We start from the raw sequence: 26,917 nt of genomic DNA, 5'->3' as shown, positions 1-26,917 counted from the left end.
GTCTTCGCCCAAACAAGTACAACCATCAATATTTTTTAGATTCCTAGTTTCAAATTGGCTTATTAGGCATTCATCCTTGTTTGCAACAACACCTACATGGACAGGAAAGTGTATTCTACTAAAAGTAGGGTAAATACTAAAGACATGCTCATCTTTTCCTTGCATTATATAAAAAACTCACATAGATTTTCTTTACATTTGGCTTTCAAACAGCTTGAAGTTACATTTGACGGTTCAGTTTAGCTACAAGATATCAACAATACCCTAAATTATGACAGATCTGGAAGATGTGTTAGTAGACCAGGCCGATTAAAAGTATCACAGCTACTTCAATAATAATAAGTCAGACAGAGACATATGAATTATTCTCGCCAAGGCACTGAAGAGTGGAACACCATCATATAGTTAAAATAAGCATCATATAATTAAAATAAGTTGTTTACATGATTAGGTAGGGAATCAAACCTGCACACACACACACACACACACACAGTACAACTTGCATCACACTAGTACAATTTATCATGTGCTAGTGCATATTTATTTAACTATATTATTTAGTGCATAATTAATTAAATCTTGCCTCAATCTTCAATCACATTAGAGCCAGAGATGTCGACCAGGTTGATTGTGCGTTTGCAGACAAGCAAATGGTCAATCTCCGCCTGTAAAGCGGCCCTTTGAGAGCTATCTATGTACCCCCATGTCTCCCACTTGCCCAGAGCTTCTCGCATTGTCTCAAAGCCATCATTGAGTTCCTGGTCTCCGGTGTTGCGAGCGCGATTAAGGTGGTTGAACATCCGGATCGCCTTGTTTGTGTCACGCTCTCTCTGTGTAAACATCTTCTTTTCTTCAAGGGGTGCGTTGGGGGGGAGTTTGTGAAGCTCTTCATGGATTTTTGCAACTACCTCATTACCAGTAGTTGCATATCCTATAGGAATTGTATAAGTACAGGGAAAATGAAAAAATCTCTCTTTATTAGCACCTCTGATTCACTTCTGCAGCATATGGTGCTTGCCTTGTAACATTTATATAGGCTAAAGCACCATTCTCTCAAAAAGCATTGATAGTGATGGAAGAGTGGCATGTGTTAGTGACATGAGGGGTCCCACGCAGCATATCCTAACTGCTAAATTGGAGCGTGCAATAATATATGCATGATTTGTCAATATGAATATTATAATCGTCTACTACTCCACCACTAACTTTTAAAGTGGGGTGTGCAATAAAATATGCATGATTTGTCACTACGATTATTATTCCCCTATAAGATTTATAAGCATCTAAAAGTGCAATGAGTAGACAACACTAACTGCCTCTCTAAGGGCTCGGGAAACACTATGATTATTATTCTTCTATGAATACTATAGGCATATAATAGTGCAATGAGTAACCACCACTAACTGCCTCTCTAAGGGCTCGGAAAACATTATTTGTGGACCCGGCTTTGGAACCTTTTCACACGCATATGAACAGGCAAACTCTCTCTCTCTCTCTCTCTCTCTCTCACACACACACACACACACACACACACATGAGTAGAAAACGTGCACACAACCTACTTCTTCACAACAAAACTCCACTTTCATCTCAATTAAAATGTGGGATATTTATAAAATATATAAATTAAACCAACACGAAAACAATTCTATACCAAGATACTAAATGAAATAATTTGAACCGGCTTGAGAACCTTCTTGCCCAAACTTGAGCCGGACTTTTTTCATTTTGAACCTATCTTTCCTCTCTCCCCCTCATCTCCCTCTCTCTCTCTCTCTCTCTCTCACACACACACACACACACACACATGTGAGTAGAAAACGTGCACACAACCTCCTTCTTCACAACAAAACTCCACTTTTACTTAACTCCACTTTCATCTCAACTAAAATGTAGCATATTTATAAAATATATACATTAAACCAACACATAAACAATTCTATACCAAGTTACTAAATGAAATAATTTGAACCGGCTTGAGAACCTTCTTGCCCAAACTTTAGCTGGACTTTTTTCATTTTGAACCTATCTTTCCTCTCTCCCCCTCATCTCCCACTCTCTCTCTCTCTCTCTCTCTCTCTCTCGTTGTCAGTACTCTCACACCCCGATCCTATCTCTATTTCACAAGTATGTTTTTCTCTCTCCGTCTAATCCTTCTTCTCTCTCCTTTCCTCGGTACTTATTTAACATACCACAACGCCACCTTAGAGAGCATACATATGAGTGGAATCCATGCTTCTATAAACTCGAAAAAGCATCACCTGTAGCAAAAAAACACGAATTGATTAACTCGCAAATAAAATTAACCCGCCCACATGTCTCTTTTAGTTGGAATTCCTACATGCTTTCAAAGGCATTCAAGGCCCGTTTTTAATTTATTTTAGTTCCATAAAGTCCATTTGATTTGGGAAGGAATTCCCTTGGAACTTTGAAACGTTACATTATCCTTTTGGCACACTATGGTCGTGAGATGCAACTTAGACTAATTAGATTGGGACTTTTGAAGGTTGCTTCATGCATTTGGCACTTAAGACCCAAAGACACACCTTATAGCCATCTTTGTAATTTCGTTCCTTCCACTCTTTTATTTTGTGTCTTTAATAAGGCAATTTCTAGAGAGACAAAATCTTTCAAGTAGACCAAAGTTAAATTTGGTCACAAAAATTTGAAAGATCTATCCTACACTTCAAGGCATCAATCCTTTATATGTACAAGTATATTCTTGAGATGCAAGAGTTCAAGTTCATAGGCCCCTTTGGATGACTTTGTTACTATATAGGTGGTAGTGATGTGTGTGAACACACTTCGGACAATCGGGGCACTTTTTCCTTAGTAGAAGGTTTTCTCCCCCTTCCATTGTATATACTTTATCATGTCATTTTGAGGGCACGATATGAAAGAAAAAAAATTGTATGCATTTTTGGAGTTTTGTCAATATTACGATTTTCCTAAATGTGTTATGACATCATGCTGAGTGAATATATGCTAATTATGGATTTTGGGACCATTAAATAAGGTCTGATGCTTGTAAGCCAGGATGCAGAGATCCTGTCAAAATGCTATTTTATGTACCAAAAGTGTGGTGCTTGATACTCTCTCCATGCATATCTTTAAAGCTCATGAATTGGAGTCCAGATGAAGAAGTTATGGGCAATACAACACTTTTTGATGATTGGTTCTCCTATTCTTGGACCTACCTCAAGATGTGTATCAAGAGATTGAATTACGCTTATCAGGGGTTCAATTGCTAGTGGCCAAAAAGAGCTACAACATGTGCTTTAGAACGTTCAAATTAAGTATCAAATTCTCAACTTATGGCCAAAAGAGTTCCCTCCACAGTTTTGGGCATCTATGAGAAGGGAGAAATTGTGCTTGGTACTACTTTGGTCGATATCTAGGACAAATAGGGTTCCTAGCAATGCCTTGGTTCATTTTTATGCCAAATGTAGTGCATTTGTCAAAGCAAAAGTATTGCTCAACACTACTTAGATTGATATATGTGGGTGTGTTTTAATGCTTTGATTGGTATACAAGCTAAATGCCAGCTTGGTGGTGTTTAGGTTGATATGTATGTCATATGTGATGCTTTCAAAAAAGCACAGCCGGTTCTTAAAGGGATTCCCATCCAAAATGTCATCACTTGGAATGCACTGATTGAGGATAAGCCTAACATAGTTGTTGCTTGGAGAACATTTGTTTGTTTTAACTGGATGTAAAGGGAAGAACTTTCTCGAATGCAATCACTTACGCCAATCGTGGGAGGGGATTTTGACAAAATATGTTGTGCCTAGCATTGCTTTGGACGATATGTAAACCAAATGTGGTGTACTTTGAAGGTGGCCACCCAAGAAAAAAAAGTGGTCACCCATAAGGTCATAAATTCGTAATCTTAAATTTGATAATGTGAAAGAAAGGACTAAGGCATGGTGGCATCAAGCAGATCTGCGTGCAGAGCTTCTTGGGCTTGCTATGAGAGCTACAGTGCTCAGATGAGGTCACAATAGAAACACTAGATTCTCAACAGCTCACAGTGCCCTCATTTGGCATTGTCTGTGCCATGTTTCATGCAGAATGCTCTCCAGGATGACACCTATTTTCTCCATTTTGTTTGGGAGTCCACTATCTTCTTTGCAGTATCTGCATCTTTGACGTCTCCCTCATACATTGGCTCTATTTCTTCCAATTCTATTCTTTTCTTGATCACCAACACTTCATACTTTAGGAGAGCATATGGGAGAGAAGGCTACATCCATTCCTCCCTAAGCACATTTCTGGCAAGCCCTTGGACTCATATAGAGTGTAACATTCTTGTCTCCCACTCCAAGGCTGTCTTTTGGTCTTTAGCTGTGGGCTGAAAGCAAGGGATGGTGGTACAAAATTGGTTGTCCTTGACACCACCTAGGCTTGGTGGGTGTGGTAAGGAGAACCAGACCCAAGTAAAAGATGAAAAATTGAACAAAAAGGAGAAAAAATAAAATCAATTTCTTGGAGGCTTTATAATTTACTCTACTTTATTCTTTTTTCCCGAAACGGGTTATAACAGATAAATGACGTGGGTGCAAGAAGTGGGGAAGGAGATTCGGTTGGCTCTCTCTCTCTCTCTCTCTCTCTCTCTCTCTCTCTCACACACACACACACACACACACACACACTCACTCACTCACACACACACATTCTCTATTTTGTTCTCTTTGGAGCACCCACCCTTCCCGCCCACCCTTTCTCTCTCTCTCTCTCTCTCTCTCTCTCTCTCTCTCTCTCTCTCTCTCTCTCTCTCTCTCTCTCTCTCTCTCTCTCTCTCTCTCTCTCTCTCTCTCTCTCTCTCTCTCTCTCTCCCTCTCCCACCATACAGCCATGGCAGCTCAGGCCAGTACCATATCTTCAAAGATGACGATGGATACTGAGCATGATTATTGGACACAAAAGAAACGTGAGCAACGACACAAGGAGCGCAACCCTGCTAAGAGAGCCGAACTTGCTACAACCAGATCAAGGAACAATATATGCAAAGCCATGGCTACATGTTGGCGTCGGCAGACCCAAGGACTAACAACACTAGAACAACAAGAAATTCTAGAGCAGCTCATGCATCATCAGCCATTTTCCAAGTTGAGGAGTTCGGATGTGCAATCGAGTCTTCTTTCCGGCGTTTGCAACACATTGACTCAGCTGAAAGTGCCCCACTCTTCAACTGAGATTTTTGTGAAGAGAACCTCTTTGATGATGATACTGAACAATGGTGATCAGAGCATAACCACTGTGAACCAGTCCAAAATTGTTGCTGCCTTGGGTGTTCATCGACGTAATATAGCAGCAGCAAGCAGTCAACTGGGTATGAAAGATGAGGATGAAGTGTTGCCACTTAGTGCTTGTCACAGATAGTTGCCTCTGCATACAAGTATCACACAATCGAAACTAGAGATTTGGTGGCCGCTTTCTGGAAATCCGAGACAAGAGTTTCTCCTAACAAAAAGGATATTTGTAAGCACAGGATCGAGGCAAAATGTGTCATCAAACATCCCATACATATCCTAGATGATTCTCAGGTAATATGTGTTGCCCACACTATAATCCTTGCTCGCCTTTTTACTCTTGGATTAACACAGAATACCACAACTTGTTAGCCAACAATCATTGTACAAATACTCAGCTCCATAGTACCATTTCCAGCATGCCAAAATTTGACCAATTCCCAACATGCCAAACCTGGTACCATTCTGGTACCAATTCCTACCTCAGTAGTACCCAATTTGAAGCTTCTCTAGATTCTGAATAGTACCAAACAGATGCATAGTACCATTGTTTGGTAGAAATGCTCCAAAGTAAAGATGCACAGTCCCAATTAGGTACTTTTTTGTATGTGTAAAGTTGTTATTTTGGAACTATGGATCCATTTTGTAGCTTTGTAGTATACAAAAAAGTACCCAAATTGGTACTATGCAGCCAAATTGGTACTATGCAGGGTACAAACATGTACCCACTTTGGCACTAGGGATCCTATTTGATACTGTAAATTTAGGCTGGTACTATGCAATGTACAGAATTTGGTACTAGGGATACTGTTTGATACTATGAATTCAGGGTGGTACTATGCAATGTACAGGATTTGGTACTAGGGTTCCTTTTTGGTACTATGAATTCAAGCTAGTACTATGCAATGTATAGGATTTGGTACTAGGAATCCTTTTTGGTACTATGAATTCAAGATAGTACTATGCAATGTACAGGATTTGGTACTAGGGATCCTTTTTGGTACTATGAATTCAAGCTAGTACTATGCAATGTACAGTATTTGGTACTAATGATCCTTTTGGGTACTATGAATTTAGGCTGGTACCATGCAATGTAGAGAATTTGGTATCGGGGATCATGTTTGGTACTATGAATTCAGGCTAGTACCATGCAATGTAGAGAATTTTGTATTAGGGATCCTGTTTGGTACTAGGTTTGGTACTATGAATTCACGCTGGTACCATGCAACGTACAGAATTTGGTACTAGAGATCCTGCTTGGTACTATGAACTCAGGCTAGTACCATGCAATGTATGAAACTTGGTACTAGGGATCCTGTTTGGTACTCTGAATTCAGGCTGGTACCATGCAATGTACAGAATTTGGTAGTAGGGACCCTGTTTTGTACTATGGATTCGGTTGGTACTATGCAATGTACATAATTTGGTACTATGGACCCTGCTTGGTCCTATGAATACAGGCTGGTTCTATGCAATGCACAAGAATGTACCCACTTTGGTACTATGAATCCAGCTTGCTACTATCAATCTAGTTTGGTGCTTTTCTGCACTTAATTTGGTACTATAGCCTAAAATCTGGCAATACAGTGCCAAATTTGGTATTTTAGAATGAGTTGGTGGTTTACATTGTTAATTTTGGTACTGTAAACTACTTTGGTGCTTTGTTGTTTTATAGTAATATTCTGAGCTCTAATGTGGATCAAATTTTGTATATAGGTGGAGCTCTACAGAAGATTCAAAAGCACGTATCCTGTGGTGGAGTTGTCACTTGGGTCCTTTGAGACACTCAAGCCATAAGGAGCGCTATACTTGCTACCGTATTTATCATATCCAGATGGTATACTTCAGGGATGCTTTCAATCAAATGCACCAGAAAAAGTTTGGGCATCACGCAAAGGAACATCCATGTACATGCTCCACTTGTGGTACACAGTGTGAAGTAGGTGAGTGTTCTGCAAACCAGGAAAGCACATGAGTATCTTGCTGGATTTCATTTGTGCCCTCGCCCTAAGGATCATGAATATCACGCACAGGGATGCTTGCTGGGAGAGTGCCCTAGATGTGGTGTAAGGAAGTTGTCATTCTGCCCAGACGAGATTGCAGCAGATAGCAGGGAGGTGATTGTTAAGATATTTAAGGATGTGGGTATTGGTGGACAGGTTAATGCTGAAGGAAACGAGAAGAAGATAAAGGAGTTAGTCGTGGAAAGGATGAAAACTGCAACTTTCATTCATCTTTTTTCAGATCATCTGAAAAGCTTTGTCAAGCACAACTTTGTTTTTAGGTGGTAGGCCTAGCAATTTAAAGACTGCTTGCTAACGTTTCCAAGCGACGTTGTGGTTTTTGTTGTTGATTTTGTAGAAAATGACAGCTTTAAAGTGCAGAATGAGATTCAGTCCATGCATTGGTGGTAAACACAGGTCACAATACTGGTGCACATCTCTTATATCAGAAATTCAGTAGGAGCCATTGAGAAGACTCTGCATTTTTACATATCAAACGATAAGCTCCATGACACGCTCTTTGTTCAGCATTTTTTTCTCTTGCATGACAGTTGGATGAAACAACAAGGACAGTGTTTCCGTTATCGTTGGGTTTGGTCAGATGGTGCCGCTTCACAGTTCAAGGCACGACGACCATACTATTTTGTAGCCAGGTATTATCAGTTGTGACAGGATTGCATATGATGCACAACTTCTCCGCTTCAGGACGTGGAAACGTAGAGCATGATGGTGCAGGTGCTGTTATCAAGAGAACCTTCACGCATGAGTAGCTAAATCCCGATGGTTGGCCCATGAAGTGTGCGGTTGATGTGGTCAATTTTCTAAACGCGAGGTTTAACACATCGAGGCAAGGTGGGGGTGCTAGCACAAGAAGGGTCTTCTGGTTGGTTTTATCAAATGATGTGTTGCGTTCTCCACTATGGGACTGCAAACCAATTGCAAGGTCTCACTCATTCCATTGTGTTGACGGCTACTCAACACACAATCCATGTGATGTGCGTTTTCGAACGCTGTCTTGATTTTGTGATCCTTGTGTGCATGGGCAATGGAGGAGATGCAATAATAAACAGTGCACTGAAGAATGGAAATATCTCTCCATTGAGCCATTGACAGAGTCTGTACAAGTAGGTAGTGTTGAGGACGAGGATGATGAGGAGAACTGCAATGATCTGCTTTCCTCCCAAGTGAGTGTGGATTTAACCATGCCTATGTATGAAGGAGACCCTAAGGTGCTTAGCCAATTACTGTCCATTGGGGATAACTTTGCAGTGAAAGCAGCCGAGGAGAAAGAGGAATTCTACCTTCTAAAGTGCACCAAAACCATGTACCAGGCACCAAGAGTATTGAAGGACCTTTGGCATAACCAGATCGTAAAGGGTGGAATTCTGGTTGAGGGTTTGTACTATGCCCTGGTTGAGGGCAAAGTTGATACTTATACCCTATTGAATGAGAAACCACCGGTCATGATCTACTCCCATCTTGTTAGAGCCATACGGTTCCCCATGGAGGTCATACCGGGCCTGCATAACCATTTTAAACTATCCTCAGAGATGTATGAAAATATCTACAACAATATGCCATATGAGGAAGGGAGTGACCACGAGGGGAGCCATACAGCGTAAACCCAAACTACAGCCTAATCCTTGTTTGATAGCAGGATACTTTAATATGGTTGAAAATATCTTAGGCAGGTGCAAGATTCCGGGTTTAGTTATCGATGGGATAGAAATTAAAGTGGGAAGGAGTAATCAATGCTCGTGGGTTATTTGCCATTTCTGCTGATTCAGGCTTCACATGCAAATAGCAACAGAAAAATTACCAAAGAAGTGCATGTGTAAAACTTTTGCAGACGAAGGTTCATACCTAGCAATAATTTCTTATTACACAAAAATGCCAGTCTTTTACAGAATCTTTTACACATCAGGGGGGTCAAACCGGTATGAGTTCCCTTCCAAAGATACAAAGTAGTCAGCAAAATACAGGGAGATATCGTCCTCTACATCAAACAGGGGTGTGCGCTGGCTATAAGCGGTGGGGAACTTCTCATCTAGCCATCATGTGATCCATGGTAGAATGATATCCATGAGATACTTTGGCTTGTTTATATCATAATATTTTGGCTCATATGTCCGAATGCAGCAACATGACTCATAATCGTTCTTCAATGATTTGTATCTTGTGTCGTCCACAAGGAGCATGCTGGCTTCATTAAATTGAGGATGCTTGCACCAAATTGTTTGCAAGAGCTCAGGAAAATAGGCTTGTCACCGAACTGCCCCAAAAGGCCTGCCACATCCTTGCCCATTTTTCACAATGGGACTGGTCAAAAATATCCGTGTTAAGTAAACTAAGTTGTTAGAGCAGGTATACAGTTCAGAGTACCAAAGTCTGAAAAACAGCAAACAAGTTCTGTACATAACAGTACCAAAGTACCAAAGGACTTAAATCACCAAAAAAAGAAAAACAAGTTCTGTACATATCAGTACCAAATTACCAAAGTACCAAAGGACTTAAATCACCACAGTCTGAAAAACAGCAAGTTCTGTACATAACAATACCAAAGTACCAAAGGACTTAAATCACCAAAAAAAGAAAAACAACAAGTTCTGTACATAACAATACCAACGTACCAAAGTACCAAAGTAAGCTGTGCAAATAGTACCAGGTTGTATGGACAGTATCAAGTTGTGCAAACAGTACCAAAAGTACCAAAGGACCAAAAAGAATAAAAATAACCAAAAAGAACCAAAAGAAACAAATAGTACCCAATTGTGCAAACAGTACCAAATTGTGCTAACATTACCAAAATTGTGTGGACAGTATCAATTTGTACAAACAATACCAAATCCTATACACGATAGTACCAAATAGTACAAAAAGAACCAATAGTACCAGAATATGTACAAATCAGTAGCAAAGGTAGATACAGTACCAAAATCAGCCAAACCAGTTTGGAAGTTAAGGGATTCATACCTAAAAAGAGACTTTGCATCTTCATCAACTTAGGAAAGCAAGCATGCAGTATGTGTTGGAATTACAGTTGCAGAGAAACACACACAGCTTGGAGAAGACGAAGGAAGCTCAAGGCACACAATAGAGAGTGTGTTACTTAGTGTGCAATGGAAAGATAGATATCCCTAGAGTGATGGGCGTATATACTATGCTCGGGGGAAAAAACCTCCTAGAGAGGGAAAAAAATGCCCCGGCGGTCCTAGTGTGTTCACACACATCACTACCACATGTATATGGTAACAAATCCCCCCTGGAGTGATGCGATGAACGAGAGCTGGCACATGAGTAAAGGGAAGTGCCATGCCCTAAGGACATGATCAGTCCACAAAGGGGAGTAAACCCAAATCTTTGAAAAAAGCTTCAAGCTTCTCACGGGACAATGCCTTTGTGAAAAGATATGCAAGGTTGTCTTGTGTTGGCACATAAGCCAAGCTGATCTCTCCTGCTGAGAGCCTCTCCTTGGCATAGTGGTAATGCACCTCAATGTTCTTTGTGCGAGCATGAAAAACTCGGTTCCTCGCAACTGCAAATGCGCTCTGACTGTCAGCGTAGATAGTGTTGGCAGTGTCCTGGCCAACACCCATATCAGCCATAAGGCGTCTGAGCCATACACACTCAATCGTAGCTGTGAATACTTCCCTGTACTCAGCCTCACAACTCGAAGTGGCCACAGTAGGTTGCTTCTTGCTCAACCATGATATACATGAACTGCCAAACATGAAACAAAAACCACTTGTGGACACTCTCGTGTCAAAACAACGAGCCCACTCTGAGTCCAAAAAAGCATGTAAGTCTGGCAGCAATGATCCCCCCTTGGGATAAAACAAGCCAAGGTGTAAAGTTCCACTAAGGTAGCGAAAAATACTCTTGACATCCTACCAATGCTTACACCCTGGGCTATGCATAAATCTGCTGACCTGTGAGACTGAAAACTGAATATCCGGCCTCGTGTTGCATACATAAATGAGGCATCCAACAACACTTTGATAAAGAGTGACATCAACAGGATCACCAGCATCATGTAGACTCAACTTCAAACCTGTTTCCATGGGAGTGGCAATAGGTTTGCAATCCTCAAGTCCAAACTTACATAGCAATGTCTCTATGTAAATTTTCTGACACAAGGCAATACCACCATCACACTGCTTAAACTGTATACCCAAGTAATGATGCAACAGCCCCAAATCTTTCATCTTGGAAGTAGTATTCAAATCAGCCTTAAATTCAGCAATATGTCTCTCATTTGGTCCAGTGATCAACAAATCATCAACATAAAGAACCACAATGAGAAGGACATCACCCTCACGCGTTACATACAATGTGCTTTTTGTTGGACTGTTACGAAAGCCTCGTTTAACCAAATGAGTGTCAGCTTTCTCATACCAAGCACGAGGAGATTGCTTCAACCCATAGAAAGCCTTCTTACATCTGCACACTTTGTCCTCTTGTCCTTTTATGACAAAACCGCGAGGCTGCGTTACATAAACTTCCTCAAATATGTCACCATTCAAGAAAGCAGTAACAATGTCATATTGATGTACATCCCAACCAAAATGAGCTGCCAATGCACATAGAAAATGCACAGTAGTCATATGACAAGTGGGAGCAAAAGTCTCTTCATAATCTATGCCTTTTTGTTGTGCATAACCTTTTGCAACAAGTTGAGCCTTATGGTGATCGATCTCACCATCCGGCTTGCATTTCAACTTGTAAACCCACTTCGTACCAATGGCCTTTTTGCCAGGAGGCAAATCACATAAATTCCATGTGTCATTTTCTATAAGTGCATCTTATTCTGATTGCATGGCAGCCATCCAATTTTCTGAATTCTGTGCTTCATCAAAAGACAGAGGCTCCTCAACATCATGTAAGCTAGACACAGCCAAATCATAACAATCTCATGCATAAGATGCATGGCGAGAGCCTGAACGAGTACGACTAGACAAAGGTGCATCCAATTTACTGTCACGCAAAGTGTAGCCTGCTCATTTCAGCCCTTTCCTCATCAAGTACATCATGTACATCTGCATCAGTAATAGGCTGATCTAAAACATTTTCGAAAATTCCCATAGGCTGTACATTTGCCTCATTGGAACTTACATTCGTATTTCCACCACTGAAAAGAGGCAACAAAGTGTCATAAATGTCCTATGAGCTTACATTACTGTCTCTAGTACATGACAGCAAGGGCTGAACAGAATCTTCCACAAACACTACATATCGAGAAACTAGAATACGTTTTGTTTGCCGATGATACAACCTGTAACCTTTTCTTTCAACACTATAACCAACAAAATACATTTGATAGCCTTATCATCCAATTTTTTGCGATGCACTTGTGGCACCAAAGCATATGCCAAACAGCCAAAAGCACGCATGTGCTCAATAGAAGGCTTTCTATCATGCCATGCTTCATATGGAGTAATAGACTGCAAAGCTTTCATAGGACACCTGTTAAGTACATAAGTGTCACACATGATGGCCTCAAGCCAAAAAGAATGCGGAAAAGCTTGACTTTTGACCATACATCGTGCCATTTCCGTCAGTGACTTGTTTTTCCTCTAAGAAACACCGTTTTGTTGAGGTGTATAAGGCACTGTACATTGGTGTTTTATCCCATGACTAGCCAGAAATGCATTAAATTCATGAGACATATACTCCCCCCCTCGATCGGAACGGAGGGTGCCCATAGTACATTTCAAGACATTTTCAGCCATAGCTAGAAATTGTTGAAGCACATAAAAACTTTGGACTTCGCTTTAAGCGGAAATACCCATGCATGCGTGGAGTAATCATCAGTGAAAGTCACAAAGTACAGGTAATTGCCCAAGGACGGAGTTTGCATGGGCCCACAAACATCCCTATGCACAAGCTGCAACTTGCATGTGGCCCGAACTGAACCATCCTTTGGAAATTTAGAATGCTGCATCTTACCCAAAATACAGCCTTCACAAACATGTTTGACAGGTGCTTCAAAAGGCGGCAAAGAAGCAAACATATCAGATTTCTGCAAACGCAGCAAACTGGCAAAATTCAGATGACCAAAACGTGCATGCCAAAGTTTTTCATCTGAAATAGCCCTTGAATCTGCAACAGCATTTGTAAAATTTTGTCTACACTTGTCATACAAAGTGAGCTTATACAACCCACGGCACAAAAGCCCAGATGCAACAATTTCATCACCAAAACTGAGATCATGAACTGTACATCTGTCATCCACAAATTTGATTACAAGTCCAAGTCTAGCAAGTGCGGATACAAACAAGAGATTCTTCTTGATCCCATGTACATAAAGTGCATCAACAAGTGTGAAGGAACTGCCATTAGCAATAGTGAGCACAATCTTTCCAACTCCTTGAACTGGATAAGAGGCGTTGTTGGCACAAGTGGCTAAATTCCCATGAGGGATAGACTCGAGAGAGGTAAACAATTCCCGATGTGAGGTAATGTGCTTTGTAGCACCAGTGTCGAAATACCACACATGTGAATCTGCAGCAACAACTGACAAGCATGCATCATGGACAGCAGGATTGTAAGTGCACTTTGCGCTAAAAGACCATTCTGCATCAACATCAGCAACACAGTCTCCTTTCACAGAAGACTCAATAATGGTTGCATTTGTAGTGGAACCAGCATTTGCGATGGAACCACCCTCTTTCTTCTTAGCCTCTTTGGCCTTCAACTCAGGACACGACTTGATCAAGTGATCATTGGCTTTACAATAATGGCAACGCATCTTATTTTTTCCCTTATCACCAAAATTTCCAAACGAATTGTTGCCAGCAGAAGCATTAGGAACATAATTTTTGCCACTCGCAGCAGAACCATAAGAAGTGGTTGCATTGTTGTTACCACCCTTTCTTTGAGAAGCAATAAAAGCCTGTTCAACTGCACGCTGTCTAGTCCTATTTTTTCTGGAAAGTGACTCTTGCAATAGCAATGTGCATAATGCATCAAACTTGACAACTTCAGGAAATCCTTGGGTCATAAGTCTCCAAGTACTAGCAAAAGTCTGGTAAGAATCTGGTAAGGCATCAAGAACAGTCTGCACAAGGGAACTGTCTGAAATAACTTCACCTGCAGAAATAAGTTGCTCATTGATATCCTTGACACTAGCAAGGAAAGTGTCCATATCATCTTCCTCATGCATAATCTTCGACTCGAACTCTTTACGCAGCAAAGCAATTTTAGCCTCATTGCGGCTTGCATAAAGACCTGTTAGAATATCCCAAGCCTGTTTTGTAGATTTTGTTGAATGGATATGAGGAACAATGGTGCGCTTCACAGACAACACAATCAATGCATGAGCCTGCGCATCCCTAACATCCCAACGAGCTTGTTCTGTCATAGGCAAAACAACTCTAACAGCTGCAATCCTTGCAGCAAGACCTCCAACATCCTCAACATCGCCTACATCCTCAGAACCAGGACGTACATCAATGCCCTGCACAATGTTCCAGACACCCTTTGACACAAGAACATGTTGCATCATATAAGCCCACATAGGGTAGTTGTCCCCATCCAACCTTTCCTCAGCAGCAAACATCTTGAACACATCTGTGTTGTTGTTGTCAGCCATGGTAAATGTTGCACCTGATGTGAAAACTGCTCAAAAATAGGAGAAACGGAGTGGGAACAACCTGTGCTATATAGTACAAACCGTAGAAGACTATAAGGAACCTGTTATAAAGAAAACGGCACTGACAGAAATTTTGCACAAAATGAGGAAATAGCCTGTGCAGTACTGCCTGTAGTGGAAACGGAGGCCGAAATGAGCCCAAATCAAAATTCTGAGCAGACCTAGCTCTACGAGCTACCCTAAAATATTTGTCGACCTCTGAACGCTTGACAAAGCTCACTGAAATTCGAGAAAGTGAGCAGGCGTGTGCTGGAGCAGCTGGCGACTAAGCCCGGGAGGACGTGACCTGCTCTGATACCAATTTTTGGAATTAGGGCTGCAGAGAAACACACACAGCTTGGAGAAGACAAAGGAAGCTCAAGGCACACAATAGAGAGTGTGTTACTTAGTGTACAATGGAAAGATAGATAGCCCTAGAGTGATGGACGTATATACTATGCTCGGGGGAAAAAGCCTCCTAAAGAGGGAAAAAAATGCCCCTACGGTCCTAGTGTGTTCACACACATCACTACCACATGTATATGGTAACAGTATGGTCATCAGATTGTGTCTTCGGCTGCAGGACCAAAGCATCACGTCGCATCGCCTCCTCAGGCTAAGGATGAAATCCTCCGCATCAAGTCTGACCACGCAGTATTTGTGCCGGGAGACCTGCACGCATCGGGGCTTACATCCCTCTGGAAATGGGATTTTCCACAAATCTTTGGGTTCTTCATGACAATCCTTCAACAGAACTCGATTCACATCCAGAATGACAAGGCGCTTAGTGCTCGCCTTTACGTCCAGCGGCATTGATGTATCCGGTCGCTTTTCATTCAGCCACCACCTGTCCCTCACTCCAAGTACCACGAAGCAAAATGAGTAAAGGAACACCCAGCCTTTTGGCAATAGAAAGTGTGGACATTTAGCACCATTAAAGGTTACCAATTGTTGACATCATGACATAAGAAGGAACGAACACATTAACATCTGACTGACATGACACCAAACATTGACAAACGCAAAATGGGATCGTATTTCATGATAAGCCAGAAGCAAGTACAAAATGTTGTTAAATAGCTAATTCTTGGAGGTTCGCGGCTTGAGACCAGGACCTTTGGGGTGCTTTTTACATTTCATAAGGAAGAGTTCGGAGAGTGTGGCACAGTCAATGTTATAACCTGTTTGTAAGGTTGTCACATGCTCCACACCTTCGGCCTCCTCCATGGCTTTCGTCTCCTCTGCAAAATAAGATGCCTCCTCCGTGCCATACTCTTTCGCAGCCTCCTTCACACCCTCCTTTGCACCCTTGGCAGGTTCCGCCTCCTTCGCACTGTCAGCAAGTTCTGCCTCACTCTTTGCCTACTGCCTCGTCTTTCTGCCTGCCTTCTCCTCTACATACTTTGGAGTTGCATCCAAATACTCAGCCGCCGAGGGAACTTCCACTGCCACCTCCTCATCAGCCTGAATTTCTGCATTGTTCTTCTTGCCTAGCTCTATATCTATGTCATCAACTTCCTCAATCGGTTCGCTTTCCTGTTTATCCTTCTCATGCACTTCAGTTTTCAGTTTAGGTTTTGCCATACCAGAGCCCACACCGGCCTCAGACCCTTTCCCTTCCACTGTGCTGGCATTAGGGCCTTGCTGGCTTTCCTGCGCTTTGGCTTTAGTGTTATCTTCCTCCAAACTGGAGTCTAGAGTAGGCTCACCCTTTTTGCCTTCCAGCGTGCTGGCACCAATGTCATGCAGTAATTCATGCACTGACTTATAAGGATCTTCCTGGAACATGTGACTGGCATCTGACTTGCCTTATCCAAGAAGATCCTTCCAATCCATAGGGGTGTTGGTGTTGTCATGGGTGTCCACACCAAAAGATCCTCTCCCTACATATACACAAAGATGAAAGAGAAGATTAGATCATAAATTCAACTGATATTATAAGCATGTAGTGTACAACACAAACACCCCACTTACTCTTCAATAATGACCTCCCTGAAATCCAGGCCTTTGCCTCCGAAAGGATTGCAGTGTTGCAAAGTACCTTCACGCACGTATCTTCCATTCTCAATACACCTGCAAAACACAGTGGATGGTACTGATGCCTGCAGGGAAGCATGAAGGTACCAACCATGTAAGAAGCCTCCAAAGCCTCCCCACAGGCAAGACAAGGACCAAACACATGTATTGTGTTTTCAGGGTCCAAAACATGAGGCCTTGGAGTCAACGTGTGAGTCATCCCTCTCTTCACATCAGCAGAGAGCTTGCTTACAAATTTGTACTGGTCTTGGGTTTCCAGGGACTCGTTGTAGAGCATGGCATACTCTCTCTGCAAAACAGAATGCTCTTGTAATTTGCTTACCAAAACAACCAAGATGCATGGAAGAACACATGCAATAGCAAAAAATTATTGAAAGAGTACCAAAATAGAACAAAACACTACCCAACAGGCACCAAAACAGTACCAAAATTGACTGCTAGCAAGGAATAACACATGCAGTACCAAAATATTATTGCAACAGTTACAAAATAGAACCAAGACAGTACCAAATCAAAAAATTAGCAAAGAAAACATTATTAGAAGAAAATACCAATGTAGTATCAAGGTACTAGAAATACTAGAAGTACCAAAAGTACCTAAAGTACCAAAAGTTTCAACAGTACCAGAGCAGTTTCAAGCACCAAAAGTACCCAAGTCATACGCAACATTATAATATAAGACAGTAACTAGAAAGTACCAAAATAAGTAATCAGACTATCCAAAGAGAAAATAAATACCCAGTGTACCAAGGATTGTGCCACATAGAACCCAAGGCAAATCTGTAAACTATATGATACCAAAATTCTCAAGGCAATGCCAAAATGGTCAAAGAGAGAACCAAATAAAATAAATAAGCACAAAAGGTTACAAGGAAAGTATCAAAAGTACCAAAATAGGTTGAAGTACCAAATGTTTCAACAATATCAAATCAGTATCAAGCACCAAAAGTACCCAAGTCATACTCACCATTATAGTATAAGACTGTAACCAAAACTACCAAAATAAGTAATCAGACTATCCAATGAGCAGATAAGCACCCAGAGTACCAAAGATTGTGCCACATAGCACCCAAGGAAAATCTATAGACTATATGAGTACCAAAAATTCTCAAGGCAGTACCAAAATGGTCAAAGAGAGAACCAAATAAAATAAAGAAGCACAAAAGGTTACAAGGGAAGTACCAAAAGTACCAAAATAGGTTGAAGTACCAAATGTTTCAAGAGTACCAAAGCAGTATCAAGAACCAAAAGTACCCAAGTCAAACTCAACATTACAGTATAAGATTGTAACTAGAAAGTTCCAAAATAAGTAATAAGAGTACCCAATGAACAGAAAAGCACCCAGAGTACCAAAGATTGTGCCACATAGCACCCAAGACAATATCTGTAAACTATATGAGTACCAAAAATTCTCAAGCCAATACCAGAATGATTGAAGAGAGAACCAATTAAAATAACTAAGCACCAAAAGGTTACAAGGGAAGTACGAACATAGCAGTTAGTGTTCGATTAAATACCCAAATCAGTTTAAAAAGTACCAAAACAGTCCAAAAATAAGCAAACCACTTTTTAAAAAAAAATGGAAAGTAGCAATACATTTAAAGAAGATACCAAAGCACTAAGCAGCATGTACCATAGCAGTCCCAAAGTAGAATTGAAAAAGACCAAATGATCAGAAAAGCACCAAAAGTACCATGGATTATGCAAGTACAATGTAAGACTCAAAAATTATAAACAAGGAAGTACCAATATAGTACCAAGTAGTTCAAATGAGTACCAAATGAAATGAAGCATCAGCATAAAGTACTAAGGAAAGTTCCAGCACTGCCCTTAGTGTTAAATAAAAGTACCAAAACAGCTAGAGAGAGCCAAACCAGTCCAAGATAGTGCTAAAACCCATAAAAATGTCAGCAAATAAACCAGTCAAGAAGTGAAACATGCCAAATCACCAAACCTTGTGCGGAATAAAAACTTTCAACAGTTGTGCACAATGCAATAAGCCAGAAATACAATACCTCCTGCTGTTCAACCTTAGCTTGGAGACTCTTGATATTTTCAAAAGCCCCGTGCCATCGTAACAAGCGTCGACTTGCTCCCAGCTCAGCCTCCACCTCTCTGATCTCTTCATCAGGGATAGGTATTTGCTGCTGCAGCACACTGATGCGCGCCTCTAAGGTATCAATATCCTCCATCAAACTTTTTGCCATGCCCTCTTTACCCTCATATACCAGTAGTAGTTGGTCCTTGTTTGCTTGAATAGAGGCCTTCAGGTCTGTTAGTTTTGATGACCCTGGATGTGACACCTGCTTTTAATGTCTTTGGAGCAATGCCTCTAAGTCAGGTAGGTAGTCAGCCACTGCCCCTTTGACACCTTGCTCTGGTTCTGTGCAGATGTTGCTGCCACTTTGAGTCATGCGGGCCTTCTTAAGTGACTGTGGGACAGTTCCAGGGGAGGAAGCATTTTTCTTCCTCCATGTCTCAACTTTATGGTCAAGACCGCCAGTCCTAAATGATATCATCTGCAACACTCCTTCCCCAAATCGGGCCCATGCTATTCTATGCCCTGTTGGGTCTTTTCTCACTGCATCACATTTCTTGAACGCATAACCCTTAGCAAATTTGGTGGTCAGTTCACCGCATGAAGGTGGTCCCTGATAAACTTTGGAGAATAGAAATCTGCACTCATCCACCAGATGTGGCTGCAAATGATTTAAATAAATTTTGTTGTTCTTTTGGAACTTGTACTTGAAAACAGATAACCACTGCTCGGATGGCAAGTCCTCATCATCCAGGTCCTTAGTGAGTTTTCCTTCTAGACTAAGGCCATACTCCTCATGCAAGTCCTCTGCTGTATAACAGAACCTGGTTTGTTGAGGGTACTCCTCCATTTTATTCTTACCTAAAATGTCAAACAAATCAGAAATTATTGTGAAACAAATCCAAAGTACCACATTTGTTACTCTACATTTAATAACTAATAACTAATGTGTTTACAATATGATTTATCCATACTCTATTTCCACAAAACTTCAACATAGTCTGCAATAACTTTAGTTTTAATCCTTAGCATATGATATACAAAGCTCTAACATAAAGCAGGGAGACTATAGAATCATGTACATTGCCATTAGCTAAACCTTTCTATCCACAAACATTGAAGCTCCACAACCACTTTTCTAGAATATCCTAGAAAAATACACTTAATATTATAGAGCAAGCTGGATAATTAGCATGGTCCAAGTCAATTTTCTAATTTTTCTCTCATATACATATGGATTACAAATGCGATGCTCCAAGGTATCAAATTTTACACTGAACATTAAAATTCAAAATTTTACACCATCTAATTAACACAAGCCTGATTCCAATGAATAGCTTACCACGTCTTGACTTGTTGACAGATTTTGATTCATCCTCATCGACACGGTGTGAGGTCCGTTCGGAGTCGATTTCAGAAGCCTTGAACTCTTTTGCACTAGCCCTTGTGTTGGGACTGCTTTTTTTCTCTAGCTCTGTTTGTTGAGAGGCAGGGTGGAAAAACCTTTGCTGTTGCTTCTCCCTTGGGTGGGCATTCCCTCCTTGGCCTTCCCTTTCTGTTTGCATGTTGAAGGTGACGCTCTGCTGGCAGCAGATCCCTTGGCCTTTGGGGTCCTCATGGTGGGAGAACTCACACGATAGCAGCTCTGCTACAATGCTGAGAGAGAGAGAGAGAGAGAGAGCAGCTCTGTTACGAGTCTAAGGGGGGAGAGAGAGAGCCCAAGCGCTGGCAGAAAGCGCTCAATTCAAACGGACGCAATTCGGACCACTAAATTTACTAATTACACCACTACTCTCACACGACTGGCCCATTGTGAAACTGCACGACTTGTATTTTTGAGATACAATTATAGCTAAAAAATACAAATTCCAAAACTTTTGGGCCTCAAAACTTTCCCTCCAAAGGACCAAACAGGTGGAAAAAAAATTGGCGCTTTTTTTGTACCACCATCCTTTGCTTTCAGCCTGTGGACTTTTCAATCAAAATTTGGAGGTGTGTTTCCACCTTTACAATTAATGATAGATCTACTTCCTTGTAAGGTCTCTATCACCTTTGGAGAGGGAATTCCCATGTAAAGGAATACATATTAGGCCATTCTAGCTATATACAAAAAGTTACTATTTTTGACAATTTTTCTACCTCTGATAAGCTAATGATAAATATATTGTTGTAAGATTTTCAAAAATAAATTTTTTACTTTTTTTGTCATTTTCGTCCAAAAAGAAAAAATTTTGAGGTCCACCTAGACGCGATCGTCTCGTCAAAATCTACCATGTTTTGAATTTCCATAAAAATAGCTACCTGTTCCAAAAACTAATATATATGTATGTATGTGTGTGTGTGTAGTATAGAACTTACTAGAATTAAGATGAATAAAAATATCCATTTAATATTTTAAAACCAAACTGACATTAAAGGTAAGTCTCAATCATCACTTAAAAGATTGAAAAGTATCCTAACCTAACGCATCTCTAAGGATTCTTTTAGAAAGCCAAAAAAGATAGTTTGTTGCCATGTATCACTAATCAACAAGCTTTTTAACCAATGGTCCACAATTGCACCCAAAATGGCCTTATGGAGTCCCAAAAAAAACATGTGAGAGTTCATTATGGTCTACATAAGGCTATGTGAGAGAAAACAAATAAATTTTAAATAACATTTAAGGTAAGTCTCAATCAGGCCATTTTTTTATGTTCTTCTAGTCGGTACTCGCTACTCGCAAATGGCTTATATATTATGAAAGGGCCCCAATAATAAGGTAATTGGTGCACATTGCACATTAGTATTTTGAAACAAAATAAAACAAAAAGGAAGTAAAATAAAAAGACACATTAAAAATCAAAACAAAAGAATTTTTAATGCTTTCAAATAAGCATTTGAAATCCTCAAATGAGAGAATCGTTTATCAATACCTCAGTGTTTGAGAAATATGTGGGTGAACTTAGGCTTAAGCCAATTGAAAATCGAGATAGCTGGTTGCAAAGGATGGCGAAGGAGAAAAAACCCGATAAAATATACTAGAAAATAGTTCAAATATTTTGCAAATTTAAAAATTTCTACTAGTATTTCAATTTTGTATTTGTATAAGGAGAAAACTTCCCGCTTAGACAAAAATGACTTCCTCGAAGACTGCATCATAAGATCAAACTCCTACGAATACTTTGTTCAATGTTTTGATCTCTAAAGTCATTTTCAAGCATGCAGAGAAAGTAAATGCAGCCTAGCATTCTAAAGGCACCCATAGACTCTTATAGAGATGGATACCTTGGTAGACCTCCCATAGGAGAGATGATAGTGGCTAGATGAAGGAGAGTTATTTGTTCACTCACTGGTGTATAAATACCTATGTTTTCATTGTGGGGTTAAAGGACACTTTGTCAGAGATTTCCATGTCAAGAACCCTCAAGTCACTCCTAATCCCCCCACCCCTATCGAAAAACATATCAACAAAAACAAAGAAGACCCTGCTAGGCCCCCCCTCAAAACTCAAAGGACTGGAACTCCCCCTGTTGAAAAGTCTGCTAATGGTAGGAACAGAACCAGGGGACCCAGCAGGTATGCTATCCTGGCCTCCCTCCCCGAGTGGGAAGAATCAGATGTGGCCAACTTCATAGGACAGGAATCGGGAGAAGATGAAGACTCAGTATCTAGCCTTGAGGCACAAGTCAACAAGGTGGACAGAGAAACCTCTATCGACCTCAACAAGGCCTCCCCTATCCCTCACAACAAGGAAAATTTGGCACCCAAACCAAAGGGAACCTTTGAGTCAGGTGCTTCGCCCATGGAGGTGCAAAAAGATAACAAGAGGGCCCTCAACTCGGCGTCACACGCCTCTCCTCACACTCAGAACAAAATCCGCAAGGATCGTAGAAACCCTAGATGAAAGTCCTCTTGTGGAACATCAAAGGGTTATCTGACCCCACCAAAGCTAACAAAATCAAAGCATGGATTGCTAACTACCCTGTAGAGGTGATAGGACTGCAGGAGATAAAGACTACGGGAGTCGAACTAGAACAAAGACTCCGCGCCATATCTTGGGAGCACAAGTGGATTTCCTCCTCCCACTTGAAGGGCTCGGGAGGAACTTCCCCCAGAATCCCCCAAAGCTGGAAAACTAACCATAATGTGTCCTCGATAGGTGAGTATTGGGTAGCTTTGACTATTGAAGCCCCCCTCCAATGCACCCTAGTATTGGTCTATGTAGGAGGCTCTACCAGAGAGAGAATGGCCTTATGGGAAAAGCTTAACCTCGTACAAGGATAGGTCATCATGTTTGGAGATTTCCAACATGGTAGAAGCGCCAGAGGACAGGTATCAACTCAAAGTACAAACAATGGCAGCATCGGAGAGAAAGGAGTGGGACCTCCTTAAAGCTAAATTAGAGCTTGGGGATGCAGGGATGCCTGGGAAATTCAAGTGGCAGAACTACTCCAAAGGGGAGAACGCCAAGAAATCAAGACTGGATAGATGTCTCATCAATGTTCCACTGACAAGGAGCTTCAACCGTATCAAAGCCAAGCCCAGGCTAACCTTGTGTGCATCGGATCACTACCCCTTAGTCATTACCATTGATGAAAAATGCAACAAAATTCGCAACCACTGGTTCCACACTGACCCATCCCTCTTCCAACTAGAAGAAGTTCGTGAAAGTGTCAAGGCCATATGGGTGCAAGAATTCGCCAAAGGCTTTACTCTAGCTAAAGCCTGGGTGGCGGCTATTACTAAAACTCAAGACACCCTCATTAGCTACAGGAAAATGGTCACGAATATCCGAAGGAAAAGGAAAGACAGCATTTACAATGCTCTAATTAACTTGGAATCCTCAAACAAGCAAGACGTCGAAACTCAGGACAAGATAGCTACTCTAAGACAGCAACTAAGGGTAGAGGAAGATCTCACCAGCAAGCACACTGCTGACTTCTTCAGAGAATGGTGGGCAGGGAAGATTGACAAGCATACCAAGGAGATTTTCAAGCTCCTCAAAAAAAAGAACCAAAGGGAAACCATTCCGCTATTACAGGGTCCCAACGGCAAAGCTTCATCGGAGGCTGAAAACTTGGAAATCGCTAGAACTTGCTTCTCGAACATGCTCAGGTCCCCCGGAGAAACTGTCAGAGGCTAAAACTGAAGCTAGGATACAGATAAAGAACTGTGGGAAAAAATTCATCCCTCCTCTAATTTCCTCCCAGCTAGACTCAGACCTCTCGATTTGGGGAATCAAACGGGCTATTGACTCGGGTCAAAATCAAGAAAATGCTAGGATTGGATGGATTGCCGACTGAATTCTATCAAGCATTCAAGGAAGTAACGGCACCTATCTTGGTCCTTGTCTGGGAAGAAGCAGTGGCATATGGCGCCCTCACGGTCCAAGTCAATACGGGAGTCATCAAGCTATTGCATAAAAAAGGGTCCAAAGAAGAACTCTCTAATTGGAGTAGTAGCCATCAGGATAACGCCAGATCTTGCTAAATGGATTTCAAATGGGCTTTATCAAAGGCAGAAGAATCATGTAGGCTATCATCGCAATGTGGGAAGGATCAAACACGTGGAAGAGTCAGACCAAGACTACGTCTTTGTGAAAGTTGACTTCAACAAATCATATGATAGGCTGGAATGGTCCTTTCTGATTCAATGCCTAAAATTGATGGGCTTTAGTCCAAAAGTGGTTAGGTTTGTCCTTACTCTACTGGGAAATGCTAAATCTAGAGTTTCTCTTAATAACTCCCTCTCCAACCCATTTGCCCTTAAACAATCGATAAGACAAGGTTGCCCGCTAGCCCCTCTCCTCTTTGCCACAACAGCCGACTCTCTGAACAGATTAATAAAAAACAAAGTGACTGAAGGCAGCATGAAGGGCATCTTCCTCCCCAATGGTAGACAACAATGCCTAGTGCAGTTTGCGGATGACACCAATGGCTTTCTACACAATGATGAACAATCACTTTGGAAGTTTTGGGAATGCTTACACATCTTCTGCACCGCCTCTAGCTCCAAAATCAACCACTCCAAAAATGGCATTAGAGCTTCGCACTCCCCCCTCCCTAGCTGGATCCTCGAGCAAGGCTACTCTGTTCTACGTGATGGAGTGATTTTTCGTCTCCTAGGAATACCATTTGGGTTCAAAGTCACCATGAAGCAAAGGTGGAACTGGGTCCTGGAGAAATTCGCATCTAAAATGAATCGATGGTTGGGATTCCAAGAAAACCTAGCAGGCAGGGCTCTAGTTATTAAGCATTACATTAACAGCTACGTGCTGAACTTCCTTTCCTACTGGAGACCCCCCGATGATCATTTAAAAAACATTAGCAAGATCTGTAGAAACTTCCTCTGGACAAGTGATCCTCTTAGGAAAAGGATAGCCAAAGTCAAATGGGAGGTGTGTTGTCTCCCAAAGGAGCAAGGAGGGCTTGGGCTAACCAACGTCATCGACTGGGCGGATAAACTAGTCGCAAGACTCGTTCTTAGAGCACTCGACCAACCAGAAGAGGAATGGGCTTCCCTACTGTTTTGACACTTAGACAGGTTTTGACTAAAAGGAATCAAAGGAGTCACTAACATCCCATGGTGCACCCTTTTCTTTGGCCCGATCGAAGTTATAGCTAAAGTCTCTAATCTCCTCAAATTGATTTGGAAGGCTTGGAACACGTACAGACCAAGCTTGAAAGTCAATTGGGAATCAAAGCACAGCCTTGGTATCAGATCCCAGGAATCTTTATGGTGGTCGTTTCCCCCAACCCCCCCTTACCCAAGCTCAGGCTAGGATAGCAAGACGTATCTACAACAAAGGACTAACCACCTGGAAGGACCTTTGGCACACAGAGGAATCAAGATGGCTAACCCACTCTGAGCTTCTAAGGCACCATCAACTCCAACCATGGGAACTATTACTACTAGACTCAAGAAAAGCGTTCTTCCCAAAAGGTATGGAGTGGTCCCTCTTGCCGACATACGACCCCTCCCCCAAGGCTCTTTATTGGGGCAACGGCAGTGCTCTCCACCACCCCCCAAATATCCCCCCCTTCTTACAGGTCCCTGTGCACACCACCCTCAACAAAAAATGGAAGGTAAGCCTATCAAAGAAACAATGGATATTCAAGTTTCAAAACATCTGGAGCAAAGAAATTCTGACGAAACACTCTGTACTCCTTTGGCTAATCCTACACAAAGCAGTATGGACGGGAAGCAGCCGAGGGCAGCTGGGATGGGCCCAAGGACCTACAAAAGGTGTTCACAAACTGAGGAAGATATCCCCCACCTTTGTTTGAACTGTCCAGCCAACTCTAATGTTTTGCTCCCCTTATGTGAGGCACTGAGCTCCACCCCCAAGTGGAAACAATTTCTGCTTGGGGATTCAATTTCACTATTTTCTGTCATCTGGAACAGGATAAGAGGAGCTTTTTTCTGGTTAATCTGGGTTGAATAGCATATTTAACAATGCTTACCAGACTAAAAGTCTAAGGATACGATTTTCTCATTTCTCCTTGCAGGTCAACGAACTCAAACTGGACCGATGCAGAATTTATGAGACTAATCGGAAACTCCTAAATGATTGCATGGGATTCTACAACAGCACGAACATTAACAAACAACAAGAGGTCTTGCTCGACGGCTCGTACATGCACCTGCAGAGGATGATAGATGACTCCAAGGCGGAAGAAGAAAAGCTAAGGCGACATCACTTCAATGGGCTGTGGCTCATAGCTCACCTCCAAGAAGTTCTTAGATCACTGCCCAATGGAAATAGCTGGTGATTGATTGTAGTAAACAAATAGACTATGAAAATGTAATTTTAATCAAAGAAGTGTATGTATCGATCAGTATCACCCTACGTATACCTCAGTGGTTTTGTAATCTCCCCTAGGCTTTTGTAACCTTGTTTCTTATCTAATACACTCCCAAAGCTTTTCATGGAAAAAAAAAGAATGCAAGAAAAGTAAAGACAGGATGTGAAATGAAA

Source organism: Adiantum capillus-veneris, chromosome 12 (assembly GCF_014529385.1).
Source record: "Adiantum capillus-veneris isolate H3 chromosome 12, ASM1452938v2, whole genome shotgun sequence".
Taxonomy (NCBI): domain Eukaryota; kingdom Viridiplantae; phylum Streptophyta; class Polypodiopsida; order Polypodiales; family Pteridaceae; genus Adiantum; species Adiantum capillus-veneris.
Note: the sequence above shows the minus strand (reverse complement) of the source record.